Source organism: Camelus ferus, chromosome 10 (assembly GCF_009834535.1).
Source record: "Camelus ferus isolate YT-003-E chromosome 10, BCGSAC_Cfer_1.0, whole genome shotgun sequence".
Taxonomy (NCBI): Eukaryota; Metazoa; Chordata; class Mammalia; order Artiodactyla; family Camelidae; genus Camelus; species Camelus ferus.
Window position 1 is genome coordinate 29,128,688 of NC_045705.1, and position 22,308 is coordinate 29,150,995.

Here is a 22,308-nt window from a genome sequence, read left to right on the forward strand (position 1 = left end):
GTGTTCCCTTCTCCATCACAATCCGTCCGTTTTCTAGGCGCGGAAGGAAGCCTTTCAAGCTTTTAAGCACTTTGTCTTTATGAGAATTCTGCCCCATCTTTTCCTCATTACTTTGTTACTCTGCACTGTCGAATCCCATTTCACAGATGGAGAAACTGAGGAACCGAGAGCGCCTTAAACCTCTTTTCCAAGGCAGTCAGGGACCAGCCCGTCCGGTTCTCAGAATCTCATTCCCTGTAACAAATTTCGATTTGAAGGACACGTGTGGTTGGCGACTTTAAAACCGCAGTCCCACGTAAATAGTTAACATTTAAAGGAACTCCCCAAGCCCCTTGCCCTCAGCTTTCAGCGGGATGCCTCTGTTTTGCAACTTTAGTTTATATCTCCAAACAGCTGGGCATTCAAAGGGTTAAACGGGACCAGGAGGGGGCCTGCTGCGGGACGGCAGAGCCAAGAAAGGGTTAAAAATGTAAACGCATTTATTCCCCTGACGATCTGTTTCAAAACGGACAGCAATGGGACCGGGGGGGTCAGGGAGCCCCCACCAAGGAATGACTTTCTAAAATTCTAGAACTTTTAATTCCGATCAAAAAAAGTGTCCCAGTTCGAAAGTTCTTTTAACCTTTTCTATTTTCATTTATTATTTTTTTTTCTCGATTTCTCCGCGCGGGTTGGATTATAAAAGTCGCCCTTTCCTTTTGGGTTCGAGGAGCCAGGTTCCCCTCACCGGGCAGGGCGCGGGGCGGGGGCCGAAGGGGCCCCGGGAGTTTTCTCCGGGGCTGGGTTGGGACGCGGCTGGTGAGTCCCGGCTCCGGCCCCTGAATTGGGGGGTCCGCGTCTGCCCCAAACGCCGCTTTCTTCCGTTTTCCATGTCATTTCCTGTACTAATAAGATGGTGGTCAAAGCAGGGGAGGAGAGCAGCAGCGAGTCGCCGCCGCCGCCGCGCCGAGGCTGGCGCTGAAACTTTGCCTCGCCGGGGACCAGCGCGCCCGCAGCGCGGCCGCTCCCGCCGCGGGGGCCGCCAGCCGGGGCCGCGCCGCCTCCGCCGAGCCGCCCGCCGGGCCGCCCACGTCGCCCGGGCCCCGCGGCTGCCGCAGCATTCCCGGGAAGGTGAGTCAGCCCCGGTAGCCAATGTGGCCATTGAAAATGGCTTCGGAAAGCGCTCGGCAGTTTGCCAGCGCGCGCGGGGGCCGCCGGTGCAGGGCTGCGAGCGGCTGCGGGGGTGGCGGGCAGCCGGGGGACCATCGCGGGCGGAGCAGGGAATCGGGGCGGCTCGGGCGCGGGCCAGTGGAGAGGCTCGTCCCGGCCCCGAGGTGGGTTAACCCTCGGCAGGTAGCTGCCGCCGCCGCCGCCGCCGCCGCTGCGGGATTCGGGGGCCGCCCCTCCGCCTCCTTCCTCCCCGCTTGCTGCTCGCTCGCTCGCTCGCCTTGTTACAATGTAGCCTTTTCTCTGCGCCGACGTACCTCCCGCTGACTGACGTGGACGCCGACCAATGGGAGCGGCGGCCCGGGCCGAGCGTTCGGAATGAGAACGCGGTGACACTAGTGGGGCGGGGCGCCAAATGCTGGAGGGCTCACTGCCGCTGCTGGCCTAGTTCTCGGGGGCACTTTGGGCTCGGCGCCTATGGGGGTGAGGTGTGGGGCTCGGGTCCCGCGGGGTGCAGTGGGGCCTCTTCCAAGGCGGCGCACGATTTCCCGCTAAACGTGGCCGCGCCGGGGACCGTTTCTTAATACGTTTTCCATCTTAGTTGCGGTGTAGACTCTTCGGGAAATCTCTCTGGAGTGTCGCCACCATCCCCCAACTCGCAATCCCCAAGGTACTCTCCTCTGCAGGTACTTAGCGGCCAATGACCTTTCTCCGGTCAAGACCAGCACGCCCTAGGCAAGTGACTGCAAGGAGAATACAAATGTCTTGAGCGTTGAGCGGTGCAGGTTGAAAAGTTGCTTCTGTCTTGTACCGGGTTGGGCGATTGGGGCTTAAGACTCCTGGGATGGGCTGAGACTTCGGGGAGAAAAATGTTAAACCTCTTTTCTTTCTTAGACGTTTGCTTCATGTGGAGAAAGGCTGTGGTGTATAATTTAGAGCGGTCGAAACTAAACACACCCAGTTCTTTGTGTGGGGACAGGAGGCAATAATGAGAGATTGCTCTTGATGCCTGGAAACCCTATAAAGTAGGGGGTTTGTCTGCGTTGGGGCAAAAGAATTTTCCGTGGCGCATGATGCCCTGGCCTCTGCCCACATTTCCCCTTGAGAGGAAGGAAAGTGTTGGGGGGTGTGGTCCATGGGGCAGAAGTAACAGGCTGTGTCTCCTGTCATGGGGAGAGGGACATGATTTTCGTTCACCAGCTCTCAGAGGCAGGCAAGCAGAGTGCTGTGTGGGCACGTGTCTGTAAACCTTCCCTTCTGGGAATAGAGCCCAGGCCAGTTGCTTTACTTGTGAAAAGGGGCTTCACCACTGGAGTCCTTCCTCCTCTTCATGCTAGTATACGACTTCGGGCTTGGCATGGTTACCTTTGACCTCCCTGGACCTTGCTTGTCTGTCCCTGAAATGGAGCCAACAAGGCCTGCCTGGCCAGGCAGTTGTGAGATTAAATGAGTTAACACAGAGAACATGCCTAGCCCCCGGCCCGATGCACGGTTTAAGAAGTGTTGTTCTCCCGGGGATTATTGCAGAACACACTCTCCTGGGAATATCAGAATTGCCTGACAAACCCCACCCAGGTCCACTCAGTTCCAAACTGGCTGGTCCTTGAAGTTGCAGCTGGGGCAGGATCTAAGCTCCCTTCCCTAGTGACATTCTTAAAGATGAGGGACTCCTCTCACCTGGCCCGGGAGCCCTTGTTCATCCATCACTTGTGTGCTCTACTGACTTGAGTTAACAATTCAGTCCTCTAGACCCTTTGGATTGATGCATTTCATAAATTTGTTCTCCTTGGTGTCAAGGAAGACTTCTATCATCTGAATCTTTCGTCACCTGGACTTAAGTTGGTGGGGAGCGTGGAGAGGGGGGCAAGGTTTCCCGAGTTCTAAGTTATTGGCAAGTATGAAGGAAGTAAAGATCCTGGACTAAGGAGTCAGGAGTCATTCCTGCTTATTCAGACACCTCCTTGGCCTACCCTCTTGGCTATCTCATGACCAACGCACGGGATCCAAGGCTGGCCCATTATCTTCCTCCGTTAAGGGGGAAGCTTCCTTTGAGGCTTTCATCTTGGCTAAGGCTGCCACCATCCTATTAGTCCTTAAGGCAGAAACCCTGGTGTCTCCGTTCCCCCACCTTAATCCAGTGCGTCTCCGGGTCTAGGGAGTTTTAGCCTATACACTGAATAGGTCCTCGTCTCTCCATCTTCTCTTCCCCAGCATCTTAGTCAAGCCACCACTGTTTCTCCCCAGGACAACAGTGGCACTTCCTAACTGTCCACCTGTCACCTCCCGTCCACACCAGTCTCAGGATGGCAGTCAGAGTGATCTGTTCCAAAGACGATCACATCAGACCCCCCATTTCCTGCTGAAAACTACTGAAAAGTCTTTCCAGTGATTTTGGGATAAAGAACCAAATTGTTACCATGACCTAGAAGCCTCTGAATGATCTGGCTCCTGCCCCTTCCTTGGCCTCATCTCCCACCCTCCCATAGATCTCTCTGTCTTCCGTGTTCTCCCCTGCACATGCTGGTCTCTCCTTCTGGAATACTGAGAGAGTTGTGATCTAATGAGTGAGTTAAGGTTGGGGAAGGGCGAGATGGAGTGGGCGAGTGTCTAGCGGTCCTTAATGCTATCCCCTAAATATTTCCAGTCCACCCAGGCACATGTAGGATTGAATCTATGTCCCCTTGTGTTGGGTGGGGCCATGTGGCTGTCCAGTGAGTTGTGAACTACAGTGACACCTGTCACTTCTAGACTAAAGCATTTAGCTGCTGGTGTGAGACCCTCCTGAGTGCTTTTTTCCTGTGGCATGGCAGCTGCAAGAGGTCAGGTGGTGGCTGCTTCTGCTGTCCTGGGTCCCTGTGTCACTACCTGAGTGGAGCCTCTTGCTGTCCCACAATAGACATGCAGCCTAAGTGATAACTAAGCCTTTTTTGTTTGAGACCACTGAGATTTAGGAGTTGTTCGTTACTGCAGCATAACCTAGCCTGTCGTGACTGATACAGGAACTAGAGGAGCATCCCGGGCAGAGACAAGACACACACACAGACTTGGGAAGGCTCATCCTCAGCAGCGAGGGTGATTTTTTTGACAAACAAATCTATTAACCCTTGCCTTAAAAAACCTTCAGGGACTCCCACTGTATTTCAGAGAAAGACAAATTCTTAAGTTGCCCTCCAGACCCTATGGGGACACCATCTTGCATCCCTCCATTTACTGTATTTAGCCTAACATGGTGCTCTCATGTCGTCCCCTCTGCTCTGTCCATGTATTCCACTCCTCCCAGGGAGGCCTCTCATTATCTTTCAGCTTCAGCATCACCTCTTCAGGGAAGCCCTCCCTGATGAGGTCAGACCCTCCCATTACAGTTGAACTCCCCTCTCATGGCCCCATGTACCTTCCCTTTGTATCACTCATCTTAGTAGTGATTTTACATTGATTGATGAAATTATTGCTTGCAATTCACTCTTTCATCAGACCATAAGCTCTGCGAGGGCAGGGCCTGGGCTGGCTCGTGTGTGCTGCTGTGTCTCTAGTGTCTGTGCACGAGTGCTGCTCCGTGAATACCTTCTGATGAATCTCTGAGCATTGGTTGCTGGCTTACGGTGAGCTGGGGGTCCAGGACAGGATTAATGAATACTGCTTCCCTGGGGTGTGGGCAGGTGGGTCTAGCTAGAAGGAGGTGTCAGGCACAGCAGGCAAAGTGACTAGCCCCTAGAGTACAGATTCTAAGCTCATGTCCCAGAAGGACCATGTTTCTGGGATGTATGAGAGAAAATTCCAAGAGGGCCAAGACGGTGAGATTTATTAGACCTTTGAGGTCTCTATTCTGGAGAGTATATGATTCAGCAAAGGGGCTGCACAGTAGGAGATCCAGGACGGGTGAAGATGAAGATAATGATGATGAAGGCAGTTAATGTTTATTGAGGGTCACTGTGTGCCAGGTATGGTCCTAAGCATGTCACATACCCTATGCAGAAAACAGCTCCACAAGGTAGGTATTATTATTTCCATTTCACAGATGGGGAAACTGAGGCCCCAAGAGGTGACGTAAAAGATCCAGGGTTACACAATGGGTTGACCAAGATTGGAACCCTGGCAGTCTGATGCCATCTCCCTAGGCATGCTCTCTTAGAGTGAAGGCAGGGAACCCTCAGACCGACCAAGGAGAAGCCCCTTTTGAAATGTCACATGGGGTTATAAAGTTTCCAGGAGGTAACACCCACCTAACATTGTACTTTGAGCAGGGGGGTTCCTGGTGGCCTTGGTGCCAGAGTTGGTCTAGGACCATCTGGTGCATCTCCATCCCTGTTGGGGCCTGGGAGTCCTTAGAGGCCCCAGAGCCCTGGGTTCGTAGAATGGGGTTTGGGAGGGAGGTCCTTGCAGCTGGCCCAGGGGCTGCACCGGAAAAATAAGCCATGCAGAAAGAAAAAAAAAAAAAGAAAGAAAACAATGAAGAAAAAAGAAAAATGTGCTGTTATTTTTAAAAAGCCTGTTTCCTATTGCAGATTTGTATCTGCGTTGGAAAGGCCAATGCTCACAGAGGCATGCATGCTTGTGGTGGTGTCCCTGGGACTAAGGCTCTGTAAAGGTGTAAAGGGGAGGCCTGGGGTGTCCTTTAGTTCTTCACTCATCACATGGTCAGTGCACACAGCCATGTGCTGTATTAGGCTTCGGGGTGCAGTGTGGAACCCAGTCCTTGCCCCTCCAAAACTCACAGACCATCAGGGGAAGGTGGGCAGTTAACCAGACAGTTAGAAGTTATAGCAGAAGGGTGCAAGGAAGACAGCCATCGGCTCTAAGTCAAAGAAAGCTTCCCTGAGGAGGAGCCCTTTCAGCTGGGTTTTGAAGGATGAGTAGGAGTTGGAGAAAAAAGGAAGAGGCATTCCAGCATGGAGTGTGGCTTGTACAAAGGCATGGGCACCCAGAAGGGTTTGGAGAGGCTTAGCTAGTTCATTTGGCTGGAGAGTGTGTGTCAGGGAGGATCTGGAGGGAGATGAGACTGGAAGGAGAATGATAATGATGATAATATTATGACTTACGCACCAATCCTGATCCTGCCTCAGGGCCTTTGCATTGGTTGTTCCTGCTGCTAGAACATTCTTACCCATTATCTCCATGGCAGACTCCCTCACCTGCACCCAGGATTTGCTCAAATGTCACCTTCTTGTGGGCATGTTCTTATTTATAATTGCAACCGCTGCCCCCTTATCCCCCTGCTTCCCTGCTCTTTTTTCACCTGCGTGCATAGCACAGAGAACATGTACTATGTTTTACCAATTTATGTTGTTTTTTGGCTGCCTCCTTTAATGATACTGTAAGCTCCCAGAGAGCTGGGAGTTTTGTCAGTTTTGTTCAGTGCCACATGAACAGTGCATGGTACCTAGTAAGGCCTCATATTCGTGGAATGAGTGAATGAATTGAGCACTCACTATGCGCAAAGTGCTTCACGTGCATTTTCTATTTACTCTTCCCAGCAGCACCCTGATATTGGTATTATTATTATCCTTTAGGAAACCGAGGCTCAGAGAGGTGGAGTAACTTGCCCAAGGTTTCCCAGTTGGTAAGCTGCACAGCCGGGATTTGAACCCGGTCTCCTGGCTCCTGAGCCCTCCCACCTGACCCTGATGATCTGTCCCAGCCAGGTTGTAAAAGGTTAGGACTGCTGTGCTGGCAGTTTACAGTCTGTCTGGGGCACCTCTGGGAGCCACAGAGGGTTTTATGAGGAGAAAGCTGACGTGGAGAACAGATCCAGGTCCCAGAGATCAGCAGCAGCCGCGGCTTAGTGTGAGGCTGGAGGGAGGGAGGCCGATTCAGAGGCTGTTAGAGTAATCAAGGTAGGAGAGGATGAGGATGAGGGCGTGGTGGGGGCCAGTCCAAGAGGAAAGGTGGAGGGGGCGGGCCAGAACTTGGCCGTCCACACAGGCTCAGCGCCAGTGGGTTGGGGCACAGTTCTGGGGCCTGCAGGCTTCCTAGAGCATGTCTGGCTTCATTTCTGAGTAGCCACGTAAGTACCCCACATAAGATGGGGAGAGGGGAGCTGAGAGGGAGCCAGGGGAGCGTGTGGGTGGAGACGCTGGGCCCTGGGTTGGGGCGTGGCCCTCAGGTTCATCCGGCTCCTCCAAGTGGCGGCTTTGAGATGTGGGTCAGAGGCTCCCTCTCTTGGGGTTGCCTGTTTCTTCAACTGCAAAGTGAGAATCATTAGTAGTGCTGGCCTCATCCAGAGGAAGCAGCACTGAGTACCAGTGTGCAGCACAGGGACAGCTCTGGGGCCACCTCCTTGGGTGTGAGGTCATGACCATAGGGAGGCATGACCCAGGGCACAGAAATAATCCTGTGCCCTTTGCTGAGGACAGTGGTGCCTGGCTATGAGAGAGTGAGTGAGTCAAGGGGGTCTCTCTACTTAAAGGTGACCTGACCACACCTTCAGACACTTATACACCCACCACAGGCTTATGTTCAAGGTCAAACATGCCTGGGCCTCAGTCTCCCTTTCTGTAATTGGGGAGGGTAATGTCAGTCCTGCACTACCTTCTGTGGAAGAAAACATTTTCCTCTGTATTTTCAGGACCATGTTTTAGGAGGACCATATATTGATCACCTGACAATGGCTCCCCTTCCACATCCTTTTCCGGATGAGAAAATTTGGGCTCAGAGAGGTTAAGTGACTAGCTTCAGCTCACACAGCTATAAACTAATCTTTCCAATCACCTGGAGAAGACCACATTAACCCAGGAGACTTTAGGGGTCGCCTGCTTGTGTTATGTAACAATTCCCAGCAGGTCCCCTGGTTGCTTTAAACCCAGGATTTGATTTCTAAGCTCTTGGTTTACACAGGCCAGTTTCAGGACCATCTTCCCACCCAGAAGTCTCATGGGTCAGATCTTGCCGGAACATCTGGACAGATGAGAGACCTCCAGTGGAATGTCTTTGGGTGAGGGGAGCAGAGGTGGAGAAGGACAGAGGGCCGCTGGCTGTCTTGCTCCCTGCATCAGCCTCAGGTCAGGGGTAGGTGCTGAGGGGTGGGGACCCCTTTGCAAAGTGAGGCACACCTGGGCTTCTGGAGCTGTCAGGGCCTTCTAGGGCTTTCCCTTCCACCCCTCTCTCTTCCCCACCCTACCTGATCTCAAGGGCAACCCAGGACTCTCTTCCCAACGTCACTCTTCTCCCAAATCCTTTTTTCATTGGCCCATGAGGCAGACAGGCCGGCTCTCATGAACCCCATTTTATAGCTGGAAAACAGGCTCAGAGATGGGAGGTGACTTGCTGAAGTCATACAATTTAGGGAGTGACCAAGCTAAAATTCTACCTCCAAATCTAGCATCCTTTCCTCTGTACGCCTGTGCCCCTCTTCCTAGAATCAGGGCAGAATGGGGACCTTTGAGAGTGTTTGGCTTAGTCTCTGGGCCCTCCCCTTCAAAAGGACAGGATGTCCAGCCGATGCTTGAACAGCTTGAATATCCACAGTGGCAGGAGCTCACCCCATCCTGAGGGGTCAGAGGCAGCAGCCCCCGGGTACTGTGCATGAGGGACCTTGGGGCGGGAGGAGGTGGTGACCAGGGGGCTCCTTCTCTGGGCAGGGTTGAGGGCGAAAGGGCCCAGCAGGCAGGAAGATTAGCTTGTCTTGGGCTGGGCTGATATGGACGTCACCGAGCATGTAAATATGGAACCACCCCCACAATGTCAGCTTTCCCAGAGTGGCTTCTTCCACTATCTCGTACTTTCCCCAAGGAAAAGTGCTGAGGGCCAGGAAGCGATCCTGCTGCCCGATGCCCAGGGGATGGAGATGGCCGGCTTGGGAGGCTCCAGGGACGGCTGAGGGGAACGGGGAGCAGCCCATGGGACCCTCAGCCCCCGCAGGGAGTGAGCCTCTTGGGGGGGCAGCCGACTGTGACCCAGCCAGGATGAACTCAGCGTTGTCATGGCCCAAGGTACAGGGAGGGTGGGCTCGGGACCGGGGGGTGGGGGTGGAGTTGCAGCCCTGACTCGACCTCACAACCGAACTCTTCACTGCCCTAACCCAGCCAAACAGGGGGCATTTTCCCAGGGTGGTGCAAGGCTGCCCCTCAGACCAGCTGTGTTCCAGAGGGGGCTGGTATTTGGAGAGGAGGTGAAGAGGATCAGAAGCTCGAGGTGTCCCAGGGAGGTAGGCAGGATAGAAGGGAGAAGCCCCTTGGCCTGGGGCAGGGGAGGGCAGGGCCGTGAGATCTTCCAGGAAATCAGCAAACTCAGCAGCCAGCGAAGAATTTACCCTGAAGAGAAGATGTTGGGTCTTGTGGGGAGGGTGAGCAGAAAGGGAAGGTCCAGGTCAGAGTTTCAGACTGGGTGATGCCAGGTGTTTCATAAACATCAGTATTAGCCAAACCTGAATGAGACCTATAGGTCTGCATAGACTCAGCCTGAAGCCTGCTGCCCAACTCGTGTTATTAGTCTCAGTTAATAGAGGAGAAATTGAGGCCCAGAGAAGTCAGATGACTTACCCAAGGCCATACAGCTATGAAAGGCTGAGCCAGGATTTGAGCCCAGGTCTGGTCTGAGTCTGGAGAGTGAGCTCTTCACTCCTGCATGGGGCTGCCTCACTGTTACTGCAGTGGGAAATGCTGTCAGGAGCCTGTGCTGGGAGTGAGAGTGGACTGGAGGGTTGCAGGTTCCAAATATCCACCCCTGTGGTGCTGGGCAGTTCGGAAAAGTTCAGCGTGGGCCAGCTGTCAAATCAGGCCAGTCACCCTCTCTGTGCTCCTATGTGCTCATCTGTGAAATGGAGATGCCTAGCACAGGTACTGCCCCTGTTACAGGGCTGTTGGGACCCTCCCATCCAATACTTGGTTCAGCTGATGTTCACAGAGTGCCCCCTTGGGCTCTGGAGGTCCAAATATAAACCTAATGTGATGGGCCCTCCACATAGGTCCCTCTGGGAAAACCAGGGGCAGGGCCCCAACAGTGCCATGGAGAGGGTGGTCTGCCGACCATTGCCCATCTGTGATCTCTGTGTGACTGGTCTGCAGCGAGACATGTACAGACACAGAGAACTGTTGAGAAACTCACTGACACTGCAGCGTCATTTTATATTGTAATTAACAAAAGCGTCAGTTGGCAACAGACTGGAAAACTTTAAAAAAACAAATCTCTTTACCACAAATAGTTTGAGCAGCTCTGGCCCAGATCCTAACTGTGATTGAAGGTAGGCAGTGCCTTGCTGCTCAGGGACTCGGTGGGGACGGGAGCAAGTGTTCTTCCTTGGCGGTGGGGGTGGGAGAGTGTGATCAGGCTTCCCAGAAGTGACGTCCAGCTGGGCCTTGAAGGAGAAGTAGGAGTTTGCCAGGTGGAGGAAGAAGGAAGAACATTTTAGGCACTGGGAACAGTATGTGCAAAGGCAGGCAACGTGAGGATCTGATGGTTCAGGGAAGGGCAGGTGATCAGGGTGTTTGGAGAAGAGATGGCAGAATGGCCCTGGAGAGGCAGGTTAGGGCCAGACCAGGGAGGCCTCAAATACCAGGCTAAGGATCTGAGAGCTGAAGACTGTCCTGGTGGCAGAGGTCCTGAGGTGGGAGATGAGATCCGGGCTGAGTAGGTGCTTTACAGGACTGAAAGGGCCATTAGGGGGCTTCCTTTTAGTCTTCAGCCTTGAGGAAGGCTGCTCCCTGGTCCCCAGTGCAGTGAGTTGCTGGTAGGCAGACCCCATAGTTCTGTAGGTGCCTGGCTGCCCTGGGAGTCAGTCCTGGCTGGACAGGCAGGCAGTTCTTCAGCGTGAGCAGCAGGGCTTCCCAGGCTGTTCTGTTCAGTGGTTGGCATCTGATGTGGTTGGATGGCCAAGGCAGAATGCTCTTGTCCCCACTGCCCTAAGCTGCCAGTGCTGTGATCTCACAGGGGCTGTGCCGGCCGCGCCCTAGGAGTCCAGAGCCATGCTTGGGAGTGTGGGTGGGAGGCCTGTAGTCTGAGGCTGAGTTTGGGGTGTTGGCCAGGCACCAGGAGCCTGGTGTGTGATGGTGTGGTGTCCATTTAGGAGGTAAGCAGTCAACGGGGGCCTGAAGTTGCTTCCTGCACGAACCCTGTGATGGGCAAGGCCTGCATTTGTGGCACTTGGTGTGGAACAGTTGGTGTCCCAACCTGGGCCAGCTCAAGGGAGCAGAGAGCGTGTGTCAGGGCAGACTCAGCTCTGGCGCAGCTTCCTGTCCCAAAAGGAGGTGACCTGCCCTGTTCTGGGGTCCCTGGGAACAGACCACAGTGCACCTGGGCCTACGTGTGGCCACAAGTCCACGGGGAGCATAGCGGCCTGCCTAGGAGGGAGCTGTGGGAAGCGCCTCTCCTGCCAGCCCCACCTACACCATCCTCCTCGGGGCCCTGTTCAGGGTGGCCCAGTCTCTGGCTCCCTCCTTGCAGCTCCCTGTCAGCTGGGCCCCACAGCAGGCTGGGCTGTCTGGCTGCCATTCAGCGGGGAGTCCAGCTGCCGGGGATCCTGTGGGATGGGGCTGGGCAGGCGTTCGCGGGAGTCATTGGGATGCTGTCGTTGATCTTGCTTGGAGGCTCGTGGCTTGAGTCCTCGGACCCCCTGGCTCCCTGTCCCGTGGGCTGGTCCCGTGTTGGGCTCAGTATTGCCAAAGCCCTGGCAGTGGGGGAGGGAGGCCTGGGCAGCTCTGGGGCAGCTGGACCCACCTCAGGCTTTGTCCCTGCTGCCCACCCCGAACCAGAGCCCAGGATTTCCACCCTTGCTTCTCCGGGGCCCTCCCCTCTCCTCGCTGGCCCTCGAGCCTGCTCTGCATGGCCCAAGCCGCTTTGCCTCCCAGGTGGAGTCCTCCCAGGCCTGCCCTTTGCTGGCCGCAGCCTGTCTCAGCTTCTGGCAGTGGCTGAACTTTGCTCTTCCTCTCCCTTGATTGCCCTTGTAGCTCTGTCTGTCTGCCCTGGCTCCCTGGGCCAGCGGTGAGGCGAGGACTCGCTGGCCCGGCTCCCAGGGGCCCACTCCCCCAGATTCAGGTAGAAACCAGACTCCTCCCTGGCACCTGCCAGTGGCTCCCTGCCCTCCCAGAGCACCCTGACCCTCAGCCTGGGACAGTGGCCAAGAAGGGCTCCACCGCCCTTTCGGACTCACTCCTGTCTCCTCCTGCGCCCTTCTCTCCTGGAGAATCCCTCTGCTGCTTCCTGGTCCCTGCCTGGGGCCAGCGACAGGCTCCTTTCTGGCTGCCCCTGGGCTCCCACACTTGTAGCACGTTCAGATGTTGCCATCTCCTTTTCTCAGTGCCCTGTGTCCATGGCACAGATGGGGCCTTGTGTTTTGTGGGACTCTGTGTGGCTCACAAAGGGGCTAAGTGGACAGTATCTCACTTCATCAACACAGCAGGCTTGGGAGGTAGATCCTGTGAGCCCGTTTTGCAGATAAGGGATTTGAGGCTCCATGGGGGTCAGTGACTTTGTCAAGGGCTTATAGGAAGTCAGAAGCAGAGCTGGGTCCCAGACCCATATCTCTTGGCTCTCTTCTTGACTCCAAAGCTGTCTTGAAACTCAGAGCTTCATGGATCTTCACTGGTTATATTGTCAGGAGCCAGTGCCTGAGTAGGGCTTGGGGTCTGGCTGGGGCTGAGGCTCAGCCTGTTGGGAATTAGGGCTCACTGTGTGGCCTGGGCTGTCATCTGGGTTCAGTGTCACAGTCAGAGGCAGTCAGCCCTATAAGCGTTTTACATCTACTTCCTCCTCCTTCCTTCCTGAATTCTTGTCCCCAGTGTGAGGTCTTCCCAAAGGCGCGGCCCCCATCCTGGGAGTCTGAGGCTGAGGCCAGGCATGCTGGCCAGGGGCATGGGGGCTGCTTGGACCCAGGGCTGGGGCTAGGAATTACTGGGGGAAGGGGAGAGGGAGAGCTGGACTGCGGGAGGCAGACTCTCAGTAGCTGACCTGCGTGCCTCCGACTGGGTCACTGAGGGACCACAATCTCCTGGCCTGTCCCTCCTGCAGGGCCTGGTGCTCTGTGCTCCTTACAGCCACTCATGGTGGGTGGGGACAGGAGGGCTTTGCTCCCACTCTCCTGATGAGGCTCTGAGGTTCAAAAAGGCCAGACCCACCCCCTCACAGTACATCCCTCCACCCCAATGCAGATGCCTGCACACTTCCAGAGACCAGCAGCTCCCTGTCCCCAAGACAGCTCACTGTGTCTTTTTAATGCTGTTTTGCTAAGTTTTAACTATGTAAGGAATATACAGATACATCTTTGCTGTAAAATAACATATTATTTAAAAGGTGAAATATTTTCTTTCTTGAGAACCACAACATTCCAGCCTCCTCTGCAAGGTTAATCATCACTGTTATTACTTTGGTAATAACCTTATAGGCCTTTGTCTACATATTGCACACAGAACCTACAGGAATATGCACCATTATTGTGTGTGTGTGTGTGTGTGTGTGTGTGTGTGTATGTGCACGCACGCATGTGTGTGTTTAAACAAATGGTTTCATTCTGCATATTGTTTTTCTCACTTAGCATTGGATCTAGGAAATCTAGTCATAGTTTTACATAGTGAGTTTACCACAATTGTTTTCTTTTCTTTTCCTTCTTTTTTTTTTTTTTGAAATGAGTGTATGTATCAGTGGAGAGGGCCATCACTTATTTAGCTAGTCTCCTACCGCTGGACATTCAGGTTACTTCTGATTTTATTGCTTTGTCTCCTTGGTCATATTTAGAGTAGCTACTGCTGGGTTATGGGAGCCTGTTGCATTTTTAAAGAAGTATTGTGCAGTATTTAACATCTATCCACTGAGACTTTGCAGAGAACCAAATGTCCCCCTGTGGGTCCCTGAGTATTCCTGAATCTCTTTTTAGCCAGGGGGAAAGTCTGCTTCCGGCCCCCTGCCCCCTCCCTGTCCCCAGAGACCTGGAAACAGTGGCCATGGCCCCTGCAGCCTTTTCCCTTTCACACTTAGGTTTTTCCCCCCATACTCAGAAGGCGTGTTTCTGAATAACTCCACTCTTGGGTGGCTGCTTAAGTGGAATCTGGAGTCCAAATGCCTTGCTTCAAATCCTGGTGTTTCTGGGAACTCGACTTAACCTCTCTGTGCCTAGTTTCATCCTTTGTAAAACAGACATAACAGTAACATCTCTATCATAGAGCTTCTCTGAGAACCAAGTAAGATAACACACACAAAGTGCAAAATGCTGCGCCAAGCACCTTGTAACATCCTAATAATATTATCCTGGGGTCTCTCGATTGCATTAGCTCCAGACACACCTCTGTGGGCAACCCAGGATGGCTCCAGCCTTTACAATGGCTTCATCCTACTGTCCACTGATTTCCCAGAGGAGACTGCTGCCTGGGAATGCAGTGGGTGATCAGATTTCTGCCCGGCTTGGCCCTGCAGGTTCTGGATCGGGGCCTACAGGGAGGGAAGGAGGTCAGCCTGACCCTTTGCTTGGTGGTGGTGGCCAGGAACCTGGTAACGTAACCCACACCTTGAGCAGATTTACCAGCTCTCAATGGGACCTGTTGTGGCCGGGGATTTGATCTCCCTTGGACTGTGTGGTGGGCAGGAGAAGCAAGCAGCATGGGGCCAACCTCTCCCCTGAGATCCCAGGGGCCCCTCTGGGCCACACTGGCTGGTCCAGGCCTGGGTTTACCTTTCAGCCCCTGGGACGAATCTCTGCAGGTGACTGTATGGGTAGTGCTGCTGGAAAGGGTGGCCCCTTGGCTCTTTCTCTCACACCTCCATCCCCCCAACCCCTTTCAGGTTCTAAACCACCTTTATGTCACCATCTTACTGGCTCTGCACGGCCACCTGGTGAAGTAGACAGCCTTGTCAAGGCCGTTTCACAGATGTGGAAACTGAGGCCCAGAGACATTAAGTGACTTTCCCAAAGCCACACAGTTAACCTCTGGCAGGGTTGGGAATATACCTGTGCTGTCTGGCTCCTCGTTCAGTTCTTTTACGCAAGGCTACCCAACATGATAGTCTTGGCAGAAAGTGCCCAGCGGGGCAGCCCTGCTTGACCTCTTGCCCTCTGGTCAGTGGCATCTGTGGTGAGTGAGCACAGAGGGCTGGGATTATTTCCTGAAAGGCAAGAAGCACGGTGGCTGGCCTGGGGCCCTGCCCGTCCCCAGCACTAAACACAAACCCTCTTAGTAGCCAGAGGTGGCGGAGGGCAGAGTGTGGCTGCTTCAGCTGGCCTTGCTCTCTGGGCCTGTCCTGTGGTGTGGGCAGGGGCCTGCAGCAACACTGGGGACTCTGGGTACTTCTCCAGGGAGGCAGGAGAGCAGCCATCATGGGGCCATGTTAACAGTGGAGAAAGAGAGGCTCAGGAAGGCCCAGGGGCTGGGCTGGGCTGAACTGGCGGCCAGCAGAAAGGAGACTCGAACCCACTTCCTGATAAAGACATAGACCCTCACCGGCCGTGCTACTGGGTCACACCCAAGAAACTGAGCCAGCCTAGCTTAGAGTTAAAAGCGTGGGTGTTGGGGTTGGAGGGACGTGAGCTTGCGTCCTGGTTCAACAATAACTATCCATGTTTACTGAGCACTTACTGTGTGCCAGGTGCTAGTCTAAGTTGTAACCTGTAATACTTCACTTAATCCTCAGAATTACCTCCTGGTATAAACCATTATTATTCTCCATTTACTGAGGAAACCGAGGCCCAGAGAGGTGACTTCCCAAGGTCATAGGGGGTTGAAGCTGGGATGTGAATCCCGAAAGAGTGGCTGGAGGTTGCCAGTGAACCACTACAATGCCTCTCGTGGCCAGGAGGGCCACAACACAGCTGTCTCATCCTGGGACAGCGCCTGACGCACGGCGGGCACTTGGTTCATGTTTGTCAAGTGAATAATTGTGTGACTGGATGTGAGATTTTGGACAAGTGACTCAGCTTCTCTGTATGTCCCTAAAATGAGTACCCAGTTACCTTTTCTCCAGTGTTGTTGGGAGGGTCCAGGGCGGTGATATTTGAAAGTGCTGAGCTCAGGACCGGGCCACGGCACCTGCGGTCACTCTGGGGAGACAGTGCCTCTGAGCTGCTCTGAACCGTCCTGGGAATGGGTGGTGCTGCTCTGAGCTGTCTCACTGGCGCACAGCTGCCCGCCCTGGGGGACAGAGGCAAGTTCTCTGCGTGGGTAGGTGAGGGGTGTCACTCATGGCTGGCCTTGGATTTCCTCTGGGCAGAGCCAGGGGCCAGAGGGGGTGAGGGTGAGCACTGTGACCGAGTTCATACAGGACCCCTGCATTCCTCTGGGACACTCACAGCCTGCTGGGTGGTTCACACACACACGCTTTCTTGTCAATTTCCCACGTCCATCTTTCCTCCAGGCTTGGGGAGGCAAAGTGACTCACCCCAGTTCCCACAGGTGTGGAACGGGATTCGAGACGGCCTCACCTACTGCCTGGTGAGAAGCCCTCTCCAGTTGCTCACTGGTTCCAAAAGTGGGCCAGATGCCTGGGGCAGAACCAGATCAAGGGCCCCTGGACGTCTTGGGTGACTCCCACCTCAGCTACCCCTGTGTGCAGGGAATCCCCCCCACCCCCAATTCAGATTTGCTCTCTTTTTGAACAGCTCTGACAGTAGGTTCTCTGCAGCAGGACTCAGGAGATGCAGTTCCATCCCAGGCTCTGCTGTGCGGCCTTGAGTAAGTTCCTTCCCCTCTCTGGACCTTGGTGTACGGCCCCATGAAGTGGGACCATGGGGCTTGCTGATACCTGTTGTTCTTTCCCTCCTTTTTAGGGGTATGATTTATGCCTCGGGACCCAGACTAGCATTTTTTTCAAACACTTTTGAAGAAACTGGGATACTGGGGACTCTCCACCTTGCCAGTTGAAACAACTGGGTTTGGAGTCGAGGACAAGGTTCTGATCCTAGACAGTCCGGAGACTGTGAGAAACACATGACAGGGCGTGGTGGGACTTGCCAGGGAACCCCGCCGGGTCCGCCCCCCTTGCCCCAGCCTGAGAACTCAGGGTTGGGCATACAGCACCCTGTGTCTGGGGAAGCACCACTTTTGGAGGTCACGAGATCGGGTTTGAATTCAAGCTTTGCCACTTACCCTTTGGCCACCCATTTGGCCTCTCTGAGCCTCAGTTTCCTCACCTATAAAACAGAGGAGGTGAAACTTTCTCCCTAAGGTCGAAGTGAGGATGAAATGCGTGTGTGTCTTCCCAGTGATCCACTGACACTTAGCCGGCTCCCAGTGGCATTTGCGGATCTGTTGAGTGGGTGGGGCAAGGGTCAGAGAAAGCTCCGGAAGCCTTGCCAACAGTCCTGGAGGCTGAGTCCAGAAATAGAAGACCCCAGAGGCAGAGGCTCCTGACGGCCAGGCTGGCCTCCACCAGCCCCCAGGAGGCCACACGGAGCTGGCAGCAGGGCCCTTCCCTCCCTCCTGGGGCTGTTGGCTGCATAAATTACTCGGCAGCCTTTGGGCTAATTTTACCTTCTTGGTTTTCATGAATCATTTCCCATCCGGGGGCGTGTGAGAGAGATGGAAATGGCTCTGCCAGCTGGATGCCCGGGCGCCAGCCGCAGCGAAACGCCCGTGGTAAGCCCCGCTTGCGTGCTCTCAGAAGCGAGGACAGGACACCCAGGGATCCCCAGAGGGGCCCCTGAGGGCCAGCTCCTTCCAGCTGTGTTCCTGGGCCTCCGGGTTATAATTTGGAGTAAATGAGCCTCAGCCGGTCCAAAGGAATTTGGAACGAAATGGTTTTACTATGATGGACCTTTGGGTCTGTGGTGACCTCAGTGATGGTAGTGCTTCAGCAGAGAGACCCCTGTGACCTGCTGGGGTGCTGCTTTGTGGTCCAGCTCTGAGAGTTTGCAGGAATGCTGAATTTTCCTAGCACAGAATACCAGAGCTGGAAGGTTCTAGCAGAGAATCAAACCTAACCGCCTTGGGTGAGCTGAGGCTCAGAGAAGGGAAGGAATTTCTCTAAGGTCAGTGAATGGGTGGAAGAGCTCAGGCCAATAGTTATTTACTGACAGCTTACCACTTGGCTCCCAGCGACCCTCTTGGACTATTATTACCCCCATTTTATGGAGGGCTAACTGAAGGCACAGAAGGTGAAATAACTTACTCAGAGGACACGGTTGTAAGTGGCGGAGCCACAGTCCGTACCCAAGCTGCCTCACTGGATTGCTCACGTTCCTGACTCCTACACCAAGCTGCCTCATAGAGTAGGTTGATAAGGTCGCTGTGAGGAGGCCCTGGAACCAGCTCCCACTCATTTTCTTCTAACATTTACCACCTGTGGAATAGTTCCCTGCCGGGAACTATTCTGGACACTGGGAACTTAGGGGCAGCCAGAGTGGAAAGAGGCTCGGAGCCCAGCGAGATCCCTCCCCGGCACCCCCATCTCACCTGAGGCAGGGTTCTCAAAGGACAGCGTCTACGCAGCTCTTTGGTCTCTGCCACAAGCTCAGAAACCCAACCCAGGCAGGGGACATCCCCGAATGACACAGGCCGGCTGGAGATCTGGAAAGTAAGTGCCCTGCTCGTTTGATCAGGGTCACCACCACCTTGCTCCAGCAGATCATTGCCACAGGGGACTGCCTGCCTGTGTTGCTAGTGCTTCTGATTTGTCAGAAAAGCTAAACATCCACATTTTGACATGAAATCTTCTTTTCTTCAAAGTTGGCAACAAAAGCAAAAATAAAAAAAGAAGAAAAAACTGGAAAAATAAAGCTCAACCACCAGTTTGTAAGCTGTGGATCCTTGCTTCTGCTGCCTCTCTACAGGCCTGTCTCTAGTTAGAACACGTTCTTGTTCTAATCATCCCTCAGGAGCCACCTCTCCTAGAAGGTCCCTTTACTCCCCACCATGGAAGTCCCTCCCCTAGCTCCCCACCTTGATTGCAGTTTGTCACCCTCAACACTAGGCTGCCACCCTGCAGTAGTGGAAAGGGCGTGGGCTTTGACTTGGATAGACTCCAGACAACTGCTCTGCAGCCTTGTTCAAGCCACTTAAGCTCTCTGAGCCTCCAGTTCCTATCTGAAAAACAAGTGAAGTGAAACTGTACTCAGTAGCTTGTCAAAAGGACTAAATACAATCAGACAGAAACTCAAGTCAAGCAGGTTTAGACAAAAGTGAAACTTATGGGCTCAGCAAACTGAGAAGTCCGGAGCATCTATGGCTTCAGGCACCGTTGGATCCAGGGCTCACACATGTAGCGTCAGGACTCAGTCTGTCTATCCTACTCTGCTTTCTTTGGTACTGGCTCCATTCATAGGCAGGCTATTATATGTGGCAGCGCAGTGGCTGGCTGCCAGCAGATCCATGCTTAAGTTCTATTCTTTCAGCAGTTCCTCTTCCCAGCAGACTCCTCCAAAGCCCCAAAACTGCAGCTTATGATTGGCTGGGCCCTTTACCCTTCCCTGCACCATTCACTACAATGGACAGGTATGAGCGCTGATTGTCTGGTCTTTAGTCCAACCAATCAGAGTGAAGCATTTTGAAAAGGGGGCTCCCCAAGGGCACCAGGGGGCTTGGTGGCACAAAGGGGAATGGATGCTAGCAGGGAAACCTTCAGACGTTCTAGCCAGGCTGCAAGCCTCATGAGGGCAGGGACCTAGTTCACCCCAGGTTCCCAGCACCTAGGACAGTGCCTGGCATTCCATAGCACACAAAAGTCAAGAGTGAATGAATGGATGTCCTCCATAATGCATGTAAAACCCCTGTCCATATCCCTCCTGCCTCCTTCCTGGAGGACCAGGATGAAGGCCTTCCATCCTTGCCAGGTGCACCTCCCTGTGGAGCATCAGGGTTCCGCAGTGCCTCCTCAGTGCGGAGCTTGTCAGCCAGTGGGAGGAGTCCCAGGACACCATTTGTTTGGACCAGCTTGACATATGGTCATTATAATCATTAGTGCCCCCATCATCTTGAATTCACAGGTACCTTTCTCAGAAATCATCTCACTCTTTGTTTATTTCTTTAATGCCTGTGTCCAGATAATTTATGTTCATTACTATTTTGAGATTGAGCTGCTGGTAGAGCTTCAATTTCCTCAAATGTAAAAAGGGTTTTAGATTATATCTACCCTGCAGGGTGGTGGAGAGGATTAAGTGAGATAATAAAAAAAAATGGAACACCTGGCACAAGGTGGGCACTCAAGAAGGGCCAGGTTCCCTTTGAATCCCCTCAGATTGAGGTCATGGTATGAGCCCCCATGTATGAGCCTTTCCATGAGTACAGGGGAAGATATTTAATTACTTCTTCATACATGGCCACTGCTGGCACACACAGACATATAGACACAACTACACACACACATATAGTCAAGGAAGAACCCCAATCTCATGGCATAGATGCTACTCATGGCCAAGACTCTTCAGATCAGCAAGACGGTTTATTACTCCCAGCACAGGACAGCAGGACCATCAGCATGGTAGCATTGGTTACCATGCTCCCAAGTCCCATGGGGTGATGTGATGAACCCAGATGGTGACCGTGGGTTACACCGCACTGGAAGAACTTAGGGCTGAGAGCTCGGCACCTTTTGTAACAAACAGTCAACCAGCCAGTTCCCCTGCTCTGGGCAGCAAGCAGTTGTACACTATTCATGCTGTGGTTGCCATGACCTACTTAGTTACCTATGTGACCAGCCATAGAAATGGCTCAGGGTCAGAGGATGGTGCAGGCTTACAGTTGGACCAACTCTGCAGAGGATGCTCAGGACCCATGGGGGACCGCCTCTTCCATCACATATGCACACACACATACTCACACACACACGACTTTCTTGTCTAAAGATGGGGTGGTTGCCTGGTTGCCTGGTGGTGACTTCCCCGTTAGAGGTACTTGTGCGTGCTCAGTCATGATATATACTGAAGCTTCCAGCCGCTTGCAGTTTAGACCAGTGCTTCTCAAACTCTACTGTGCATACAAATCCCTTGGGGATTCTCCTGTTTGAAGGCAGGCTCTGATTCGGAAGATCTGGGGTGGAGCTCAGGACTCTGCATTTCCAACAAGTGCCACGTGATGGCCCCTGCTGCTGCTGAGGACCACACCTGGAGAAGCAAGGATTTAGGTGACTTTTGAGGTTTCTTTTAATTCTGAAATTCCAGGGAGGACTGGGTGGATATACAGCCAGTGGGCAGGGCAGGCACGGGATGAAGCAGGGAGGAAGGGAGGGAGGGGAAGGAGACTGCTGGAGAAGTGAAGGCTGGCGCCTGGCCACTGGGCCCCTGATGGTCCTCAGCCCCTCCACCTGCAGCCCTTTCCCTCCAGTCTCATGGTGAAGACAGTGGGACCCTTTTCCTTGTGGCCAAAATGCCACATGGTGTTTCACCAGGATCCTACCTCGCTAAGTAGAGGCTTCAGCTCCATGGATGTGTTGGGAGGAGTGCAGAGGCAAGAGAGCTAAGAACATGTAAGTGCAGCGTGGAGAGGGGCTGGGAGGACAGAGGGGTGGGGGAGGGGCTGCCGAGCTCAGACTGGATGGTGGTGGGTTTGTATCTCCCAGAGTCTTCCTCTGGGTGGCCTTGGGCAAGTCATTTCCCCTCTGGGCCTCCATTTCCTCATCTAGAAAGGAGGGGCTTGAACCAGGAGGCCTGGGCACAACCTTTCAGCTCTAACAGCCTGTAGGATGCAGTGAGATTTGAGAGCACACCTTCTCCTGCCCCTTAAGAGCCACAGGTGTGACGTGGGGACACCCTGCTTAAAAACTCTCTGCCTTCTGCATTAGCATCATAGAGGTAAGGAGCTGGGGACACCAGAGGATATGTCTGGTCTCCAGCTTCTGCCTGGCACTCAGCAAGCAATCAGTGCAGAATGTCTCTAATTATCCTTAAATGCATGTAAATTGCCAGGCGTCTTTCAGTCAAGACCTTCCCATCCTCCCGCTTTGACATCTGCAAGTGTGGCCTCCCTGAGCCCCTGGTAGCTCGGCCCAGAGACCCTACACTGCTTGCAGCCTGACCCTGGCCCTCAGTAGGCACACCTCCTTCTCCCCCGGCCTTATTTGGCTGTGGTCTACTTGGTGCTGGGAACTCTGGAGCCAGGTGGGCCTCAGGGAATTTTCTTGGACTTCAGGGTCCCCTTCCATGGGGACAGCAGGTGGTTGGAAGGAGCCCCCCGCCGCCTACCCCCACCCCATCAGCAGATGCCATCTCCCCTTGTGTTCCATTTGCTGGCCTGCTGGGAGGGGAAGTGGCAGGATAGGCTGGGACTTGTTTTTTAAACTATTAATACTGATATGTATTTTAAAACTCTTTACTCTACA

General features: G+C 53.8%; 1 protein-coding gene across 1 annotated transcript in view; it reads left to right on the top strand.

Annotated features, from left to right (window-relative positions):
- Window positions 1-679: 679 nt before the first annotated feature.
- Window positions 680-22,308, top strand: part of PRDM11 (PR/SET domain 11) — an 80,086-nt gene continuing 58,457 nt past the window's right edge. The window contains exon 1 of the mRNA XM_032488519.1: window positions 680-1,110. The gene's annotated coding sequence lies outside the window, so the exon portion shown is untranslated. The remainder of the gene's footprint in view (window positions 1,111-22,308) is intronic.